Here is a 12,045-nt window from a genome sequence, read left to right as displayed (position 1 = left end):
GAGGCCTGGACGTGAGACACACGCCGGGCAAGGCCTGGACGAGGAAGGGGGAACCTCAAGCACGAGGTTCTAGGGAAAAACGCACACCCATGTTCACTGGCCCTAAGGCAGGGTTCCTCAGGGTTAGAGGAGCATCACACTTCCTCTCAGTCAGCCTCTCATCCTTCGGATTTTAAAGCTTCAGCCTCAACCCGCTTCCCACCGAGTTCCTGCCTCGGCGCAGGGACTGCTACGGCGCCGGTAACCCTACACCTTGGCTGGCTGCGGTGAGGGAAAACGTTCATCCTACAAACCCCTTACTCAGGGCCTGGCTCCCAACCTCCCGGAGGAAACAGAATCCACCGGAGAGAACTGCCCCGTATCAGGTTTCCAATGCAATCAACCATTTCCTCCTTCCGTCCGGTTCGAACATGGAAGTTGGTGCCTCCTGCTTTTAAGAACAAATGCCAACATCTATGCAGTGGGTCCCCCTCTCCCCTTCAGTAGGTTTTATTTTAGCCTGTATTTCCTTCTGAGATACACCGTCAGCACAGAAGAAGACGCGGTTCTCTTTCTGCCGACCGTTTCCACCAATATCTCTCTCCGTTCTTGGCCAAACGTGTTGAAGGACTGTCCACGCCCGCACCTCCCACGCTCGTCCATCCGCTGCCCTCTGGTGCTGTCCCCGCAGCTCCAGGAAAACTGCTCTCCACAAGGTCACGGCCGCCTCGGCTGAATCCAGTGTGCCTGCCAGCTCCTCACTCCTCTTGAACGCCCTCCCCGCGACTTTGCACTGTGGCTCTGGGCCGTCCTTGACCCCTTTGCATTCCTTTACCTCCTCGGCCCTTCCCAAAATGTTCCTTGGGCCCTCACTGGTTTGGCTCAGTGGATAGAGCGTCGGCCTGCGGACTGAAAGGTCCCAGGTTCGATTCCGGTCAAGGGCACGTACCTTGGTTGCGGGCACATCCCCAGTGGGGAGCGTGCAGGAGGCAGCTGATGGATGTTTCTAACTCTCTATCCCTCTCCCTTCCTCTCTGTAAAAAATCAATAAAATATATTTACAAACAAAATGTTCCTTGGGCTGTGTTCTAGAGTCTAGCATGTAGACCCTTTCTCCCACCTCCATCCTCAGCTATTAATAATTCTCAAGTCGATATTTCCAGTCCAGATCTTTCTCTGAGCTTCCAACCTATGCATCTAACTGACTTCTGAACATCTCCACTTGGATGGCCCAGATGCGCCTCGAACTCAGCAAACCTCAACTGAAATTCCTCACTTTACCTTCTCCGACCTGCCCCTCTCCATCCGCCCAGGTTCAGCGAATGGCACACCCATGCGACGTGGCTCCATGCTGGAAAGGGGGCGTCCTAGCCCCCTTCCTCTCTTTCCCACACGCCCCATACAGTCCACCTCCGAGTCTTGTGTCTTCTGCCTTCTAGTACTGCCGAATAGGTCTCCTTTTCTTCAGCCTCTGACCAGCCTCTGGGTGAGGCAGCATTTGCTGGGCTTCTGGCTGGTCCTCCACGGGAAAGCGGAGGCTTAAAGCCTTCATTGTAAGACAAGCCAAGGAAGGCCGATTCAGCAGGGGAGGCAGGGAAAGCCCAAGTTCAAGTCAGCTCCCCCCAGGGCTCCTGCAATAGCCTCCTGAGGGGTCTTTTTGTTTTAAGGTAAGTCCCACTTGTACCTGAATATTTAAGTGAATCACAATCAACCAGGGTGCTGATTTTTTTTAAATATATTTTATTGATTTTTTACAGAGAGGAAGGGAGAGGGATAGAGAGTTAGAAACATCTATCAGCTGCCTCCTGCACACCCCCCACTGGGGATGTGCCCACAACCAAGGCACATGCCCTTGACCGGAATCGAACCTGGGACCCTTGAGTCCGCAGGCCGATGCTCTATCCACTGAGCCAAACCGATTAGAGCTGATTTATTTATTTTATTTTTCAATATATCCTTATTGATTTCAGAGTGGAAGGGAGCGGGAGAGAGAGATAGAAATATCAATGATGAGAGAGAAACATTGATCAGCTTCCTCCTGCACACCTCCCACTGGGGATGTGACCGCAACCAAGGTACATGCCCTTGACCGGAATCAAACCTGGGACCTTTCAGTCTGCAGGCCAATGCTCTATCCACTGAGCCAAACCGGTCAGGGCTAGGGTGCTGATTTAAATGAATGTTCTCAGGCGGTGTGGCTCTGGGATCCCTCCTTTTTAACAGCTTCCTGGTGATTCTTAAGCACACTAAAATCTGAGAACCACAAACCATTCTAAAATAAAAACAAAAAAAGTTTCTGCCACATTTTGGTTCAGTGGCAATCCTCTACTTATAGGATAAAGTCCAAAAATGTGTATAAGACCCACAAAACCCTTTAAGAGCTAACCCAGCTGGAAGCTTCCGCTTCTTTGGTCATAGTCAATTACCTGGGTTCTTGAATGAACCTGCTCTCTCTCAACTCCAAGCTTTTGTCCATTGTAGGTGCTCAAAGATTCACTGAGCCCTGACCGGTTTGGCTCAGTAGATAGAGTGTCAGCCTGCGGACTGAAGGGTCCCAGGTTCGATTCCGGTCAAGGGCATGTACCTTGGTTGCAGTCACATCCCCAGTGGGAGGTGTGCAGGAGGCAACTGATCGATGTTTCTCTCTCATCGATGTTTCTAACACTCTATCCCTCTCCCTTCCTCTCTGTAAAAAATCAACAAAATGTATTTGAAAAAACAGATTCACTGAATGCATGAATACATTGAAACTCACTGTGGGAAGTTCCTGTGCTAGGCAGTGGGCAGACAAAGTCCCTGACTCAAATAACGTAATTTGGTGGGGTGGGGGTGGGGGTGGGGGTGGGGTTAGGAAATGCACAAGAAGTGAAAGGGGAAGAGAACCCACAGCATGTGTCTGGCACGGTGTGGGGCTTTACTATTAGCTCATTTCCTGCTCACACAAAACCTTATAAGCGAGCATAGTATTTATTTGCTACTAACGCTCAAAGGGATGAAGTACCTTACCCAGTAGCACACAGCTGGCAGGCAGTGTTGAGCGAGCTCCTGTATGCCAGGGAATGAATATGCTGGGTGCTGTGCCGGGTACTGTAGAGAAGGAAAAAGAGATGCCATCCTGCCAAAACCGGTTTGGCTCAGTGGATAGAGCGTCGGCCTGCGGACTGAAGGGTCCCAGGTTCGATTCCGGTCAAGGGCACGTACCTTGGTTGTGGGCACATCCCCAGTGGGGGTGGGGGGTGCAGGAGGCAGCTGATCGATGTTTCTCTCTCATCGATGTTTCTAACTCTCTATCCCTCTCTCTTCCTCTCTGTAAAAAAATCAATAAAATATATTTAAAAAAAAAAAAAAAGAGATGCCATCCTTGCTGTCCTGACCCCTAGGTCTTGTGCAGCCATCACACACCTCCCCAGCCTTGTAGGACTGCAGAACCATCGAAGAGGAATATGTCGTGTTAAACTTACCCTCATTCATTTGTGGGCACTTCCAGTAATCAAATGCTTGTTTAGTTCTTAGCTTCTGGGTGACAGGTGTGTCCTGCAATATCCCCCCTCTCCAAAGTTAGGCTAAATTACAGAATTACCTTCAGGCAGTGGAGAAGTTCCTAAAAAAAAAAAATAGTGAAGCATATTCAAATGTGTGAGCAACACATATTCCAATGGCAAACTGGAATTCTGTGAGCTGAGCAGAGGGGAGCTACTAAAGTCATATACTGGGAGTCTCTTTCCGATGTCCAGGTTAAAAAAAAAATGGTGAAAAGATAGACATTTGCCAACATCAAGTTTCTCCCTCCATCATTTTAAAAAAATTGATTTTAGAGAGAGGAAGGAAGAGAGGGAGGAACATCTACTGGTTGCCTTCTGTAAGTGCCCAGACCCCGACGGGGAATCAAACCTGAACCTGCGACCTAGGTATATGCCCTGTCAGGGCACTGAACCCAAAACCTTTCGGTATTACTGGACTGTGCTCCAACCGACTGAGCCACACCGGCCAGGGCTGTTGTCCCGCTCATTCATGCATTCACTATCTGCTTCCTGTATGTGCCCAAATCGGAGATCGACCCTACAACCCTGACCTCCAGACAACACTCCAACCAACCGTTCTACCCAGCCAGGGCTCCCTCTGACATTTCCTTTTTTTTTTTTTTTTAATATATTTTATTTTTTTTTTTAATATATTTTATTGATTTTTTACAGAGAGGAAGAGAGAGGGATAGAGAGTTAGAAACATCGATGAGAGAGAAACATCGATCAGCTGCCTCCTGCACACCTCCCACTGGGGATATGCCCGCAACCAAGGTACGTGCCCTTGACCGGAATCGAACCTGGGACCCTTGAGTTCGCAGGCAGACGCTCTATCCACTGAGCCAAACAGGTCAGGGCTTAAATATATTTTATTGATTTTTTACAGAGAGGAAGGAAGAGGGAAAGCGAGTTAGAAACATTGATGAGAGAGAAACATCAATCAGCTGCCTCCTGCACACCCCCTACTGGGGATGTGCCCGCAACCAAGGTACATGCCCTTGACCAGAATCGAACCTGGGACCCTTGAGTTCGCAGGCAGATGCTCTATCCACTGAGCCAAACCGGTTAGGGCTCCCTCTGTCATTTCTATAGGGGTGGGAGGGGATGGCTGTGCACTGGAAAAGAGGGCTTTGGAAAAAGAAAGTGTGAGGAATATTATATACGGAAGAGTGGTGGCAGGTATTGAGTGAGTATTATGTGGAGATTCGGTGCCAAGCCCTTAATCCTCACAAAGCCTGTGTTGTTATTACCCCCATTGGACAGATGAAGAAAGTGAGACATAGAAAAGTTGGACAACTTGCTCACCCAGCTTAAAGTGGCAGAGCCAGTATCAAGCTGAAATCAAGATTTCTGACTCTGAGCCCAGCGCTTAGTTACTGTAGCACTGCATACAGCGCCCGCCCCCATCTCCCGCCCTATGGAAGGTACAGCGCCCGCCCCCATCTCCCGCCCTATGGAAGGATGCAGAGAGAAGACATGCAGAAAAAACATCCCAGGCCCTGGACAGTGAACTCAGTGGTTAGAGCACAGACCGGAGGGTCTCAGTTTGATCCCCATCCCTCCCCAGGCCCCGGTGGGGCTCGGGAGGCAACCAATCCATGTGTCTCTCTCACATCAATGTTTCTTTCTCTCTCTCTCTCTGTCCCTCTCTCCCTTCCACTCTCTCTAAAAATCAATAGAAAACAATATCCCTGGTGTGAGGATTAACAACAACAACAACAAAGATCCCAGATTGGCGCCAGGAACACCAATCAAGTTGTTTTGACTTAAATTTTTGTTTGGTTCTCTCTCTCAGCAGAACTGAAGTTCCAAGGAAAGCCGAGACCTGTCTGTCCTGTTTACAGTTTTATTCGCAGCACTTGGTATCAGTTCCTGGATCCCAATGGGCCGGTAAAGGAAAGAATGAGGAGGGAGTAGTGCGGTGAGCAGTTTTCACCGTGAGGGCTTAACTAAGAATTTGGACAAGAAAGGCCCGATTTTTCCCATTTTTCTTTTAAAAAAATATTTTTATTGATTTCAGAGAGAAAGGGAGAGATAGAAACATCAATGATGAGAGAGAATCATTGGTTGGCTGCCTCCTGCACGCCCCCTGCTGGGGATCGAGCCCACAACCCAGGCATGTGCCCTTGACTGGAATCAAACCCGGGACCCCTCAGTCCCCAGGCCGATGCTCTATCCACTGAGCCAAACCAGCCAGGGTGGCCCAATTTTTCTAGATCTCTACTTATGTATTAATAATTGATGTTAGAAGTAGAAGAATAGGGTGCACCATCCAGAATGTACTCCTCAGGCTCAGATGCCAAATCAAAAAACATCATTCCTAGAAAGTGCAGGAAGACAAGGATCACTGAGTCTGTATAGAGCTTTAAATCCTTGCCAAAACCCTTGAGAAACACATAACTGGATTATAACACAGGTGACTAAACTGAGTAATGTATGCCATCAAATTTCCTTCAGGGTCTGAGGTTACCTGAGTTCTTTTTTTTTTTTTTAATATATTTTATTGATTTTTTACAGAGAGGAAGGGAGAGGGAGAGAGAGTTAAAAACATCGATGAGAGAGAAACATCGATCCACTGCCTCCTGCACACTCCCTACTGGGGGTGTGCCCAGAACTAAGGTACATGCCCTTGACCGGAATCGAACCTGGGACCCTTGAGTCTGAAGGCCGACGCTCTATCCACTGAGCCAAACTGGTTAGGGCTACCTGAGTTCTTGAGCTCTCCATGAACACTGCAAGAATACTGACTGTGGGGCGGGGAGGGGAGGGAAGAATAAATACTATGTCCCTGAACACTTCAGGAAATCTGGAGGCAGAATGGTGACGTGAAAGCCTTCCAGCTTTCTGTCTTTGGGTCATGGCAAAGGTGGGACCCAAGATGGTGCCAGCAGTCGTAGTCAAGAACCTGGTATATGGCACTCTGTGTCAGCTAGAGGGTAGAAGACAGGGAAGTGCTGTTCCATTTCACAATACTATACATCTACTGGATATTAACATACATGTTTACAGACATGCTTAGGGAACGGTCCTGTAAGCTTTTTGAGGACAGGTATTTTCGCTTTTCATCTTCATAGTCTCGGCAAATAACAAAGTCCTGAGTGTCAGTGGTCAATAAGAGTTCATTGACTTACTGACGCAATAGTAACATAGCACTTGTCACGAGAATCCCCAAAATGCCTAAGTCAGGGCTCCTGAGCGTCTGTTATGCAGCTTCTACCGTTGAATGACCATTTCCAGTTCTTCTAATCTAACCCCATGAATGCCCCAGTCCTACTCCTCTGTCCATTGCTGGGGTCAGACACGGCCCAGTGGCAGGGGTGGGCAAACTTTTTGACTCGAGGGCCACAATGGGTTCTTAAACTGGACCGGAGGGCCGGAACAAAAGCATGGATGGAGTGTTTGTGTGAACTAATATAAATTCAAAGTAAAGGAGTGGAGGGGAGAGAAAGAGAACCGGATAGAACAGCCGGATCCGGCCCGCGGGCCATAGTTTGCCCACGGCTGGACTAGAGGCTGTTTATTTCATAAAACGAATGAAAACAAATTAAACCAAGTTTGTATTTTGCTGTTGTGCCTAGTAAGATAATATCCGCACTCTTCAAGCTCTTGTTTGTGATTGATTACTCTCATCCCGAGGTAGAGAAGATGGTCGGAAGGATGGTCCGTGGGCGACAATATCACCTTCACTTGGCAATGTGTACGCCAAGGGCCCCATCCCACACTACTGACTTCGAAGCTCTGGGGACAGAGCCTAGGAACCAGTGGGTTAACAAACCTTCCGAGATAATCCTGAAGTTCACTGAAGTTTGGGGACCACAGGGCTAGAGCAGTTTTTACCCTCCAATCAGAAATTTGTCACATTTATAATTATATCTCTCCACTTGAAGTTTTATGTGGCTAGTTATACATGACTAGGACTATAAAGCAGGTTTTCACAGACATGTTCTTATTCATGTTCATGTACATATGTATGTACCTATATATGTAAACCATCAGTGAAACATTTTCCCCCTTTGGGTTATTTTGCTTTATTTTTATTTATTTATTTATTTTTAAAATATTTTTATTGATTTTTTACAGCGAGGAAGGGAGAGGGATAGAGAGTTAGAAACATCGATGAGAGAGAAACATCGATCAGCCGCCTCCTGCACACCCCCTACTGGGGATGTGCCTGCAACCAAGGTACATGTCCTTGACTGGAATTGAACCTGGGACCCTTCAGTCCACAGGCCGACGCTCTATTCACTGAGCCAAACTGGCCAGCATTTTGCTTTATTTTTAATGTTTAAAACAATTTTTATTGATTGATTTTAGAGAGGAAAGGAAAAAGAGAGAGAGAGAAACATCAAGTTGTTGTTCCATCTATTTATGCACTCACTGGTTGATTCTTACACGTGCCCTGACCAGGGATTGAAACCTTGGTGTTTCGGGACAATGCTCTAACAGTGGTCGGCAAACTCATTAGTCAACAGAGCCCAATATCAACAGTACAACGATTGAAATTTCTTTGGAGAGCCAAATTTTTTAAACTTAAACTTCTTCTAACGCCACTTCTTCAAAATAGACTCACCCAGGCCGTGGTATTTTGTGGAAGAGCCACACTCAAAGGGCCAAAGAGCCGCATGTGGCTCGCGAGCCGCAGTTTGCCAACCACTGCTCTAACCAATTGACTTACCTGGCTAGGGCCTATTTTTTCTTTTTGTTTTTTGAAACATTTAAAAAAGAATGAAAAATTTTAACTCACTCGTATTTCCACAATGCAACACTTATTTCTCAATTTTAATTTCTAATCTTTATCCACGCATACATTTTTCTTTTTCTGTTACACATATACGTTTCTTTACCTAATTGTAGAAATACATAATTTTTGGTTTACTCTTAAATTTTTTTTCCAATTACAGTTTATATTCAATATTACTTTGTATTAGTTTCAGGTGGATAGCCAGTTTACTTTTAAATTGGAAAATTATGTGGCAACATGCTAAAGGGTAACTTTTTCTGTCAGAATAACACTCCTCATTCCTGCCAGTCTTTTCTCTACACAAATATTGATACGCATTTTTTACAAAATTGATGCTTTTAAACAAAATTTTATCTTTATAAAATTTTGCTAGTTACCTTTTCTTTTTTTTTATATACTTACCTTTTAACGACTACATAAGCCTCTCTAGCTGTGGGACATTTATTTCCTTTTTTTGTGTGTGTGTGTGATTATTCATAATGTCCCTCATGATTATTTCCTGGAAATACAATTATGGGTGCAAAAGGTGAACATTTTAAAACTTCTGGAAGAACTTTTCCACGTTCTTATGTCTTCATGGTTCTTCTAAATAGGTGAATAATATCTTATTGATACTATATTTACAGTCAAACCTCATTTTTCGAATGTCTCCCATCTCAAACAATTCAGTTGTCAACCAAATTGTTCACAGAAAAATGTCTCAGTTGTTGACCAAAACTTCAGTTTTTGACCTGACAACCCTTTCAGGGTCTCTCAGGCAATAAACAAAGGAGGTAATGCTTTTGTTTCTGGCAGAAATCGAGGATTAGCACAATTTTAAAACATAAAGAGGCCATCAATAGCGTTAATGATGCTAAGGTGTGAAAATGCTCATAAAACAATAATCACAAATGAATAGGTAGAAAAACTGTTGTTGATTGGATAAGCAAAAAGCAGGTAGCCTGCCATAGCATCTGGGAGGCAGTGATATATGAAAAATTCTTCTTTTAAAGCCAGTAGGTTGTGGTTTGATGAAAGGTTAAAATAGAGAATCATTTGGGGTTCTGGAACAGAATAATTCAATTTACATTATTCCTAATGTGGAAAAATGATTCAGTTTTCAAACAACTCACTTCTTGAATAGTCTTCTGGAATGAATTAAATTCAAGAACCATGATTCCAATGTACTACTCCATTCCTCTGTTCCTCTGTGGTGGAACATCTATGACAGTAGTTCTCAACAGAGGCGATTTTGCCCCCTAGGGGACATCGGGAGTATCTAGAGACATGTTTGGTTGTCACAATTGTTGAGGATTACTAGCATTTACCAGACAGAGGCCAGGGATTCTGCTAAACATCCTGCAATGCATAGGACAGCTCTCACAACATAGAATTATCTGGCCCAAAATGCTAATAGTGTGGGGGATGAGAAATTTTTTTTATATATATATTTTATTTTATTTATTTTATTTTTTTAAATATTTTATTGATATTTTACAGAGAGGAAGGGAGAGGGATAGAGAGCTAGAAACATCGATCAGCTGCCTCTTGCACACCTCCCACTGGGGATGTGCCCGCAACCAAGGTACATGCCCTTGACCGGAATCGAACCCGGGACCCTTCCGTCCACAGGCCGACGCTCTATCCACTGAGCCAAACCGGTTTCGGCTATATATATTTTATTGACTTTTTACAGAGAGGAAGGAAGAGGGATAGAGAGTTAGAAACATCGATCAGCTGCCTCTTGCACACCTCCCACTGGGGATGTGCCCGCAACCAAGTTACGTGCCCTTGACCGGAATCGAACCTGGGACCCTTCAGTCCCCAGGCTGACGCTCTATCCACTGAGCCAAACCGGTTTTGGCTGGGATGAGAAATTTTTTTTTTTTAAAAATATATTTTATTGATTTTTTACAGAGAGGAAGGGAGAGGGACAGAGAGTCAGAAACATCGATGAGAGAGAAACATCGATCAGCTGCCTCCTGCACACCCCCCACTGGGGACATGCCCGCAACCAAGGCACATGCCCCTGACCGGAACCGAACCCGGGACCCTTCAGTCCGCAGGCCGACGCTCCATCCACTGAGCCAAACCAGCTTCGGCTGGGATGAGAAATTTTTGTTGTTGTTACATATGTATGTAATATGTATTTTTTTTTGGTTTTATATATGTATTTGTGATATAAAAAAAACCAAAATTCACATCTTTTGTGTTTTGAAATCCTTTAAAATAAACTTTCAAGAGGACTTATTGGGTCAAAGTACATAAATACTTCTATGGCTCTTGATAATCCATTTCTACCTTGTTCACCAAAATTATGTCTCTTGAAATGATTATGTATTTATTTCTCTGGAGGCGCTGGTTTTACTAGGATGCATTAAATACATCCACTCAGCCCCTTACAGAAAACAAACTCTAGCATAGTTCCTCTAGCTTGATCTGAGAGTGACTGATTGTAAGTTTGACTTTGGAGTGACAAAGTGCTTTCTGGTTTGACTTTTGCACAATTGGTATGTTTTGTTTTAGGAGATTTTTGATTCCAGAAATATTTTACTCTTTTTGTCTTCCTGGGGTTCTGATATACCTCAAGTGAAGTGTCTCCTGTATAATTGAAGTCTCTCCAGAGTAGATATAGGAATTCCAGAGTTAAATAACCAATGTAGGGAGAGGAGAGGAATGAAAGAGGAAGAGGAGAGGAATGAGAGAGGAAGAGGAGGAGCTTGTGAAGAAGAGCTGAGAAAGATTTGTATGCTGATTATGCAATTTGTTTTTCCAAATTATTCCTTTAGAATTATGTTAACAAAGAGAGGTGGAGGTGGAAGAGGGAATATTGGGGGGGGGGGCCCTAAATGGTGATGGGGGAAAAATAAAATAAAGGGGAGGGGGAAGAGGATACAGCCCTGGCTGGGTGCTCACTTGATTAGCGCATCCTCCCAATAAGCCAAGATTGGGGGTTTGATCCTTGGTCAGGGCACATACAAGAATCAACTAATGAATGCATAAGTAAGTGGAACAAGCAATCATTGTTCCTCTCTCTCTAAAAAAAAATCAATCAATAAATTTTAAAAAATTAAAAAGGAACATGAATACATAATTATTATACTTCATAGCCCCACCATTGGTGTCAGAAACACTCAGATCAGTAAACTATGAAACATGTAGAAAATGCAGCAAGACGTAGATGGCAGAATTACATTAAATTTTATCCCAAGGATGGATGGCTGTCTTAAGAGAGGGATTTGGATAAAATTGTGATAGCCACAGGATTTTCCTTCCTTGACTTAACGATTTGTACCTCAAAAGAACAAACTATTGGGGTCACAAGATTTTCCTTATCACTCCAAGTCATCTTATTTCCACCAATTCAGGTAGGTCCTTCAGAGTAATCTCAGGGAAAGAACTGTTTCCCCAGCTAAAATACTGAAAACTTGTCGTTTTCAAGTCAAAATTTTCTTAAATAAAAGAAAGCTGCTACATTTTCAGGCACTGTTTCCTAAGGCTTACTTTTAAATTCCTAATTTCCTTTAGTTAAAAAACTAGCTTATTCGGGAATTTAGAGGCGGTACTATTCTCTTCCTTGTATATATTTGTAAATATGGCGTTTACATTTTAAGCTCCTTTAAGTTAACGGTGCATTTTTGAGTTTTCCATCAACAAGACCCAGTATTCCCTGTTTATTTTTTTCTAACAAACCAGTATTTGTGCTTAATTTAAGCAAGCCCAGCTGTCTCTATTTCACAGTCGTTTCAGCTGCATCAATTTTGTCTGCTTGCTTCTTGAGCGTTTTGGGGTGGGTGTTGGCAGCGCTTGCCTTCCTACACGAGC

This window comes from Plecotus auritus (assembly GCF_963455305.1).
Source record: "Plecotus auritus genome assembly, chromosome: 7".
Taxonomy (NCBI): domain Eukaryota; kingdom Metazoa; phylum Chordata; class Mammalia; order Chiroptera; family Vespertilionidae; genus Plecotus; species Plecotus auritus.
Note: the sequence above shows the minus strand (reverse complement) of the source record.